Genomic DNA, 9,805 nt, shown 5'->3' on the forward strand with positions numbered 1-9,805 from the left:
TGCGACTGTTTATCTTTTGGTGTGAAGGTACACATATTTCTAATTCAGTGTGTGCACCTGTTTATCTTTTGGTGTGAAGGTACACATATTTCTAATTCAGTGTGTGCACCTGTATATCTTTTGGTGTGAAGGTACACATATTTCTAATTTAGTGTGCGACTGTTTATCTTTTGGTGTGAAGGTACACATATTTCTAATTCAGTGTGTGCACCTGTATATCTTTTGGTGTGAAGGTACACATATTTCTAATTCAGTGTGCGACTGTTTATCTTTTGGTGTGAAGGTACACATATTTCTAATTCAGTGTGTGCACCTGTATATCTTTTGGTGTGAAGGTACACATATTTCTAATTCAGTGTGTGCACCTGTATATCTTTTGGTATGAAGGTACACATATTTCTAATTTAGTGTGCGACTGTTTATCTTTTGGTGTGAAGGTACACATATTTCTAATTCAGTGTGTGCACCTGTATATCTTTTGGTGTGAAGGTACACATATTTCTAATTCAGTGTGTGCACCTGTATATCTTTTGGTATGAAGGTACACATATTTCTAATTTAGTGTGCGCCTGTATATCTTTTGGTGTGAAGGTACACATATTTCTAATTCAGTGTATGCGCCTGTTTATCTTTTGGTGTGAAGGTACACATATTTCTAATTCAGTGTATGCGCCTGTTTATCTTTTGGTGTGAAGGTACACATATTTCTAATTCAGTGTGTGCACCTGTATATCTTTTGGTGTGAAGGTACACATATTTCTAATTCAGTGTGCGACTGTTTATCTTTTGGTGTGAAGGTACACATATTTCTAATTCAGTGTGTGCACCTGTATATCTTTTGGTGTGAAGGTACACATATTTCTAATTCAGTGTGTGCACCTGTATATCTTTTGGTGTGAAGGTACACATATTTCTAATTCAGTGTGCGCCTGTATATCTTTTGGTGTGAAGGTACACATATTTCTAATCCAGTGTGTGCGCCTGTATATCTTTTGGTGTGAAGGTACACATATTTCTAATCCAGTGTGTGCACCTGTATATCTTTTGGTGTAAAGGTACACATATTTCTAATCCAGTGTGTGCGCCTGTATATCTTTTGGTATGAAGGTACACACATTTCTAATTCAGTGTGTGCACCTGTATATCTTTTGGTGTGAAGGTACACATATTTCTAATTCAGTGTGCGACTGTTTATCTTTTGGTGTGAAGGTACACATATTTCTAATTCAGTGTGTGCGCCTGTATATCTTTTGGTGTGAAGGTACACATATTTCTAATTCAGTGTGTGCACCTGTATATCTTTTGGTATGAAGGTACACATATTTCTAATTTAGTGTGCGACTGTTTATCTTTTGGTGTGAAGGTACACATATTTCTAATTCAGTGTGTGCACCTGTATATCTTTTGGTGTGAAGGTACACATATTTCTAATTCAGTGTGTGCACCTGTATATCTTTTGGTGTGAAGGTACACATATTTCTAATTCAGTGTGTGCACCTGTATATCTTTTGGTGTGAAGGTACACATATTTCTAATTCAGTGTGTGCACCTGTATATCTTTTGGTATGAAGGTACACATATTTCTAATTTAGTGTGCGACTGTTTATCTTTTGGTGTGAAGGTACACATATTTCTAATTCAGTGTGTGCACCTGTATATCTTTTGGTGTGAAGGTACACATATTTCTAATTCAGTGTGTGCGCCTGTATATCTTTTGGTGTGAAGGTACACATATTTCTAATTCAGTGTGTGCACCTGTATATCTTTTGGTGTGAAGGTACACATATTTCTAATCCAGTGTGTGCACCTGTATATCTTTTGGTGTGAAGGTACACATATTTCTAATTTAGTGTGCGACTGTTTATCTTTTGGTGTGAAGGTACACATATTTCTAATTCAGTGCGCGACTGTTTATCTTTTGGTGTGAAGGTAAACATATTTCTAATTCAGTGTGTGCGCCTGTATATCTTTTGGTATGAAGGTACACACATTTCTAATTCAGTGTGTGCACCTGTATATCTTTTGGTGTAAAGTACACATATTTCCAATTCAGTGTGTGCACCTGTATATCTTTTGGTGTGAAGGTACACATATTTCTAATTCAGTGTGTGCACCTGTTTATCTTTTGGTGTGAAGGTACACATATTTCTAATTCAGTGTGTGCGCCTGTATATCTTTTGGTGTGAAGGTACACATATTTCTAATTCAGTGTGCGACTGTTTATCTTTTGGTGTGAAGGTACACATATTTCTAATTCAGTGTGTGCACCTGTATATCTTTTGGTGTGAAGGTACACATATTTCTAATTCAGTGTGCGACTGTTTATCTTTTGGTGTGAAGGTACACATATTTCTAATTCAGTGTGCGCCGCCTGTATATCTTTTGGTGTGAAGGTACACATATTTCTAATTCAGTGTGCGACTGTTTATCTTTTGGTGTGAAGGTACACATATTTCTAATTCAGTGTGTGCGCCTGTATATCTTTTGGTGTGAAGGTACACATATTTCTAATTCAGTGTGCGACTGTTTTTCTTTTGGTGTGAAGGTACACATATTTCTAATTCAGTGTGTGCACCTGTATATCTTTTGGTGTGAAGGTACACATATTTCTAATCCAGTGTGTGCGGCTGTATATCTTTTGGTGTGAAGGTACACATATTTCTAATTCAGTGTGTACGCCTGTTTATCTTTTGGTGTGAAGGTACACATATTTTTAATTCAGTGTGTGCGCCTGTATATCTTTTGGTGTGAAGGTACACATATTTCTAATTCAGTGTGTGCGGCTGTATATCTTTTGGTGTGAAGGTACACATATTTCTAATTCAGTGTGTGCACCTGTATATCTTTTGGTGTGAAGGTACACATATTTCTAATCCAGTGTGTGCGGCTGTATATCTTTTGGTGTGAAGGTACACATATTTCTAATTCAGTGTGTACGCCTGTTTATCTTTTGGTGTGAAGGTACACATATTTCTAATTCAGTGTGTGCACCTGTATATCTTTTGGTGTGAAGGTACACATATTTCTAATCCAGTGTGTGCGGCTGTATATCTTTTGGTTTGAAGGTACACATATTTCTAATTCAGTGTGCGACTGTTTATCTTTTGGTGTAAAGGTACACACATTTCTAATTCAGTGTGTGCACCTGTATATCTTTTGGTGTGAAGGTACACATATTTCTAGTTCAGTGTGTGCACCTGTATATCTTTTGGTGTGAAGGTACACACATTTCTAATTCAGTGTGTGCGCCTGTATATCTTTTGGTGTGAAGGTACACATATTTCTAATTCAGTGTGCGACTGTATATCTTTTGGTATGAAGGTACACATATTTCTAATTTAGTGTGCGCCTGTATATCTTTTGGTGTGAAGGTACACATATTTCTAATCCAGTGTGTGCGGCTGTATATCTTTTGGTTTGAAGGTACACATATTTCTAATTCAGTGTGTGCACCTGTATATCTTTTGGTGTGAAGGTACACATATTTCTAATTCAGTGTGCGACTGTTTATCTTTTGGTGTGAAGGTACACATATTTCTAATTCAGTGCGTGCACCTGTATATCTTTTGGTGTGAAGGTACACATATTTCTAATCCAGTGTGTGCGGCTGTATATCTTTTGGTGTGAAGGTACACATATTTCTAATTCAGTGTGTACGCCTGTTTATCTTTTGGTGTGAAGGTACACATATTTCTAATTCAGTGTGTGCGCCTGTATATCTTTTGGTGTGAAGGTACACATATTTCTAATTCAGTGTGTGCGGCTGTATATCTTTTGGTGTGAAGGTACACATATTTCTAATCCAGTGTGTGCGCCTGTATATCTTTTGGTGCGAAGGTACACATATTTCTAATTCAGTGTGTGCACCTGTATATCTTTTGGTGTGAAGGTACACATATTTCTAATTCAGTGTGCTCCTGTATATCTTTTGGTTTGAAGATACACATATTTCTAATTCAGTGTGTGCGCCTGTTTATCGTTTGGTGTGAAGGTACACATATTTTTAATTCAGTGTGTGCGCCTGAATATTGTTTGGTGTGAAGGAACACATAATTCCAATTCAGTGTGCGCCGCCTGTATATCTTATGGCGTGAAGGTACACATATTTCTAGTTCAGTGTGTGCGCCTGTATATCTTTTGGTGTGAAGGTACACATATTTCCAATTCAGTGTGCGCCGCCTGTATATCTTATGGCGTGAAGGTACACATATTTCTAATTCAGTGTGTACCCCTGTAATTCTAATACACTTTTTTATAAGAACGTCTAATTTTCAGTGAAGGCTAAGCCGTTCTAATTTTTGGGACATTTTAAGGCTGAATATGTTCTCAACGATGATCTTAAATTTTAGTGTATATAAAAATATAATTCCCAATGAATTATTAGGAAGAGAATTATATTAATGATCAATAGCAACAATAAGGTTGTTACTATGAGCACAATTTGATTCTGCATTTTAGAATATTTTTTTCTGCTATCTGAGCCTCGGCATGTTCTTAAGATTTGGTGAAAGCTGAAGAAATTTTTTTATTATTTTTCACTTAATTTTGTTTTTGTACAATGTTGACCGTAAGATAGACACAAATACAAAGCTTGGGCTCCCTGTGATTCAGTATGCGCGCCTGTGTAATCTTTCGATCTTTTGGTAGGAGGGTATACATATCTTAAATTCACGATTGCCTTTATATCTTTCTGAAGCTTTAAATTTGAGGAGTTTAGGTTTACTGGGAATAAATTGTTTGGTAGAAAATTAATCACCCAAGGGTTCCCAAGATGATTATTAGAATTGGATTTCCGAAAGACTCTTGTTTCCGATGAGATACAACTTCTCGGCCAAAGTAACGGAATTGTTCTTTTTACGCCAAATAGTTCCTTTTTAATAAACTGCAAATTTAATTTGTTACAGTAACACAAGCTGTAAAATGTGCAAAGTGTTGCATTCTCAAGGGCAATATGCCGTGAATCTAAGTCCATATTTTCATTACCACCCACTTCCTACTAAACAGTACAAAAATAATTATTGAATATTCAAGGTCCCCCAAAATTACTACTTTACTTGTTCTTATTAAGTCGAACACTACCCAAAAGACATTATTCGGCGATAATGGCCGTCATTTAAAACATTAGTTCAATCTTCTGACTGATTATTATTCTGTAGTACTCATGAGAGTAATGTCCCACGCGATAACACCATTTGCAAACACGTACTGCTGACATCATAATCAAGTCAGCAAACATCACGGGGATCACAGTGAGCAAGACCGTGGGACTACAAGATATATCTGATATGTTTGCTAACCTTTTTCCGTAAACGATTTTAAATTTGTCTAGATATTACCCCGAGACAAACTCTCAAGTTTGACTGACATTACTAAGGGGAAACTAAACATTACAAACAAACTTGTGCCATTTTTCCTTATGTTTGTTTTTTCTTCTTTCGTGACTCCCTATACTTTATACTCATTGAATATCACCCAATAGATAAGATTTTTGACTATGAGTATCATAGAAACTTAATATCTGTAATGTTTTTTAATTTTTAATTTTTTTTAATTTTTAATATCTGTAATGTTTTTTTTGTTACTTAGGTATCTGTTTGTACCGAAAAGTAGAGTGAAAACAAATCGGCGAAAGAGTTCTTTACCACAGTCTTGAATGGTGTTCTTTAAAATATCAAATCATTCTTTTTATATATATTTTAGCAACGCAATGACAGGAAGGGGATATGGGAAGTGACGCATATAGACTGCTGTTTTATTTACACTGGAAATCGAACATTCAAGTTTTAATGTCCTTAAGATTAGGGGATCCAAGAAGCGGAAGGATTCAAGTTCATTGTGTACATGATTCAGTAAACGTTTGCCGAGGAGTCATACGAATTACATAACAGAAACATGTAAAGTTCATTGCTGGCGTTAAGAATGGTGTAATACTCATGAGAAAAGTTCAAGATGAAAACATACATTTTCTGACCTTAATGTCGAGTACAATTTTCTACTTTTTTATCTATTTAAAATATCTCCTCTTTCAAACATTAACGTCGTTACTTATCTCTTATTCAAAAGTAAAGAAATTATTTGAATAGCGGACTCTCATTATGTGCTTGTTTCAAAAATGTTATTATCATTAAAGTGTAACGAGTTAGGTCATTAAAGGCTATTGTTAGCCCCTCAGGCTGTTCGGATGTTCAAGGAAAAACCCTACCTTAGCGTGCCTCTACCTCTGCCTAGAAAATAGTCCCTTAGAGACAGAAGATAAGAGCCAACAGAATTCGTCTTGAAGAAGCCCAGAATTGAATGACTACAGTATCGACCTCTGGGCGTTCAAGGATAGCCAAGCATCCGCGTTTAGAGGGAACAAAGGTAAACGAGATTTTCATACCAAAAGGATGAAGGGATATCAAACTACGGTAACAGGTAGGCCTTATTTCTCAAAAGTAATTTTACGTTTATGAAATTTTTTTTAAAGAGGGATTTGAAAATTAAATTAACAATGAAATTTTGAACAAGCATACAAACGGCTTCATTTTGATGGCTGGATCTGAAGTCTTAGTTTTTCATCCAAGTAGAAATTGTTCGTCCAAATAGAGATTCCTTAACTGAGTTGTGCTAGGCCAATAACAAGAAGAGTAAAAAAATTTTGGAAATCTTAATAAAATTACACAAAACATAAAAATCAAGAACTCGCTTAAAAAACATAGGGTAAGATCTGGAATTAGTCTCTTTAAAGCTTAAAGATGGTTGCCAAGATCAAGCAGTTTAAACCATGTAACTGACAAAGCTAAGAGCTGAAACACGGAGAAGCATTACAATTGAAGCTTATTCGTCGCCATTACAAAATATGACAAATATATATATAAGGTATATTTTAAAGTTAAAGATAGTCTTTTACCATCGCAATAATGAATATTGAATGAAATATTGATTAACATTTTCCTGACAATGAAACAATAAACAACATGCATTAAAAAGAACATCAAATATTTTTTTCTGAGATCAGAGCGTTTATGGGCCACAATCTTGAAAACAGCTGCGCGTATTAAAAGAAGAATCACCGACACAAATTTCAAACAGCCTGGTGTGTAAAAGTGATTAGTGTAAAAGTGGTTAGTATGAAATTTGCTCCAAAATTAGCACACTTAAAAAAAATCATATCACATTTGCTTCCGTGACTGTTGCAGGGATATAATAAACAACTGCCATTCGTATCCTATTCAATCTCTTTTTTTCTTTTGACTTAAAAAAACAACAAATAAAGTAATAGAAGCTTTATGCTCTGCTCCCCTTGTGAAGGCTACAGTGATTCTTTCCTTTTGGATAAAAGCTATTTGCTGTGCTTCCCCTCTGAAGGCTACAGTAATCATGCCTTTTGGATAGAAACTATTTTTTTGTGATTTCTCCCTTAAAGGTTGTGCTTTCCGTCTTTCAGTAATTCATGACTTTTGCGGTCGTACTCTTTTGCTCTTAGTATGTGAACCTATTTGAATTGAATTAGTTCTATGTTTAGAAAACGTAAATAAATCATTACTGGATTTACTTTCAGGTTTCTTTGCGCTTATTTCCGATTCCTATTTTTGGAACATAAGGGTCTTTGCATTCTTACTACAATTATATCATCATTATTCAATTTTAGTCCCTTATTATTAAAATATGGAGATAATAAACGTTCAATTCCTTATGAGGTTGTTACTTGGTCTCCCGAGTATCAATCTCATACAAAGAACAACAGTAAAAACCAATTTCTATTCTGTTGTATTATAAAAAAAGATGTCATTAAAAATTATATAAAAATAAACATACCACCAAACATGTAAGAATAGCAAATATTTCGTTCGTTTTCCTGAGCCTTTTTTCAGATTTTAGAAATAAAGTAAATTAACAGCACATTAATCTAAATCCAGTATTTCAATCTAAATATTATTTTTGGGAGGCTAGTCTAGCTTTAAAAAAGTGCCAAATTGAAATTCAAAAACACACACGAACACAATGAAACTGCCCGTGAAAATGAAAAATGAAATAGATTGAGGGATTTACGCTAAGCGTCAAAAACAGATGTCTTGCTAAGTTATTCGACTCTGGTGGCGCGAAAAAACTTTAAATTAAAGTGCCAACGACCAATCATAAACTTGTGACGTCACACGAGCTGAAAATCGCAAATGGGACGTGAGTGTCGATAGAAAATCCAAAGTCCAGTTGACTCCAATGAGTGGTATTCATGTAAGGCAATATCCGTACTGCAAGGCTTTGTTAGTAAACATCACATCTGCTGGTATTATACTATTTGGCGGTGCGTCTTGGGTACTGTCTCCGAGATCTTTTGCTATTGTAAGTTCCCTGCTGGTTTATCATTCAAGCCATTTCTGATTACTTAATATTAACCTTCTTGTTTTGCCAATAGTCTCTCAAACACCACTGTTTCGTTAGATTAAGGTTTCATCAACGGTTTTATTGGTATCGATAAAGTACCCTTTGAATCGAAGTATCTAACAATCGAGAAGTTTTTGTAGTTACAACAGAGAAAAAGACATTGCACTTCCAATATACCATCGTCTTAGTTTTCCCATAATGAAAGCTAGCCCCTCTGAAGGAGACGCTAAGCTGAAGAGGCAAAGTAATTTAAATTCTGTCAGGATTTAGGTGATGGATTAGACCGTTAGGCTATGTGATATTGCTCGAATAAAGCCTCTCACAAATGTAATAAGCTTTTTCCATATTGGTGGATCACAGATAGTTCAAGACCTGGCCCTTAAAGGCGATGTTTTTGTAAGGTATTGAATAATCGTCCAAACTTAAAAATACACAGTACTTGCAAAACCACAGACTTCAAGAACCTTTTATTTATATTTTACTGAGCTTCGAATTTTCTCATTTCAGATCAGGAACTTTGCCAGTTTTGGGACGCACCTATAGCGAAGCAGTTCTTGGGAAAATGTTCATATTCTAACCAGTCAAGATGTCTTCCAAACGAAGCATGAGCTCCGTGGTTCATTGCTTAACTCGCATACGGAAAATGAGAGCACGGAATAACCTAGAAGTACCGAGGGAACAGCTAAACGCGATTCTCTACCCAATGTACATGGTCACCTCTTTTATAGGACACAAAAACAAGCGACATCCGTGGTTTGGTCGCTTTGGCCTTGTTTTATGGATAACGAGTCTCTGTGTTCACTTTGCGTTGGATTTCTACGAGGCAAAACACATATTCGGAACGGCATGGGCAACAGCTATAGGGGTCTTTTTTGTTTCGTTTACATCAGGAACTTATATAATCATCAAAGATTTGATTCCATGGATTGAAGACGGACTCGAGATACTCTACGTTGATGGGAACTTTACAGAAACGCTGGAGAAAGTCAAGCGAGTTGCTAAGGTAAGATCTTGTGAACATACATTTAAAAAATCAAAATACAAGAAGCAAGGTAAAGATTGATTATTCCTATTACAAATTAGAAGGTAAAATGTCTGTTAAAGCAAAAAGCTGATTTTTTTTGTGAGGAAATTGCAGATTAATTATTCCCGACCAGATCTGTACTAAAAACCTAAGGAAGTCGATGTTATTGACAGCGTCTGTTAACATCAGCATATAATGGTTTTTATTAAACGTTTTTATTAATGAAACAAGGAAGGAAGGATCGTAGGGTAATAATCTCTGTAATACAGGTCTTTCTGTACACAAAGATGAATAATTCTCAGGAAAAAAGCCGCCTACAAGAAGATTTTCCGACAAAGAACAAAATACACAAAAGATTAACATTTTCCTAAAGAACTCACCCCAAGTATTTTTTTTAAACATAAACCATCTCAAAAA

The 9,805-nt window shown here is 35.5% G+C and overlaps 1 protein-coding gene across 7 annotated transcripts in view; it reads left to right on the plus strand.

Moving 5' to 3' along the window:
- Positions 1-6,151: 6,151 nt before the first annotated feature.
- Positions 6,152-9,805, plus strand: part of LOC5518594 (protocadherin-like protein) — a 99,473-nt gene continuing 95,819 nt past the window's right edge. For 2 of the 7 annotated variants that reach the window (XM_048720765.1, XM_048720769.1), the window contains exons 1-2: positions 6,158-6,414; positions 8,872-9,367. The gene's annotated coding sequence lies outside the window, so the exon portion shown is untranslated. Of the gene's footprint in view, positions 6,415-8,173; positions 8,323-8,424; positions 8,766-8,871; positions 9,368-9,805 lie in introns of those variants that run through there. The other 5 variants (XM_048720771.1, XM_048720767.1, XM_048720770.1 and 2 more) reach the window with 5 other exon arrangements.

Source organism: Nematostella vectensis, chromosome 13, assembly GCF_932526225.1.
Source record: "Nematostella vectensis chromosome 13, jaNemVect1.1, whole genome shotgun sequence".
Classification (NCBI taxonomy): Eukaryota; Metazoa; Cnidaria; class Anthozoa; order Actiniaria; family Edwardsiidae; genus Nematostella; species Nematostella vectensis.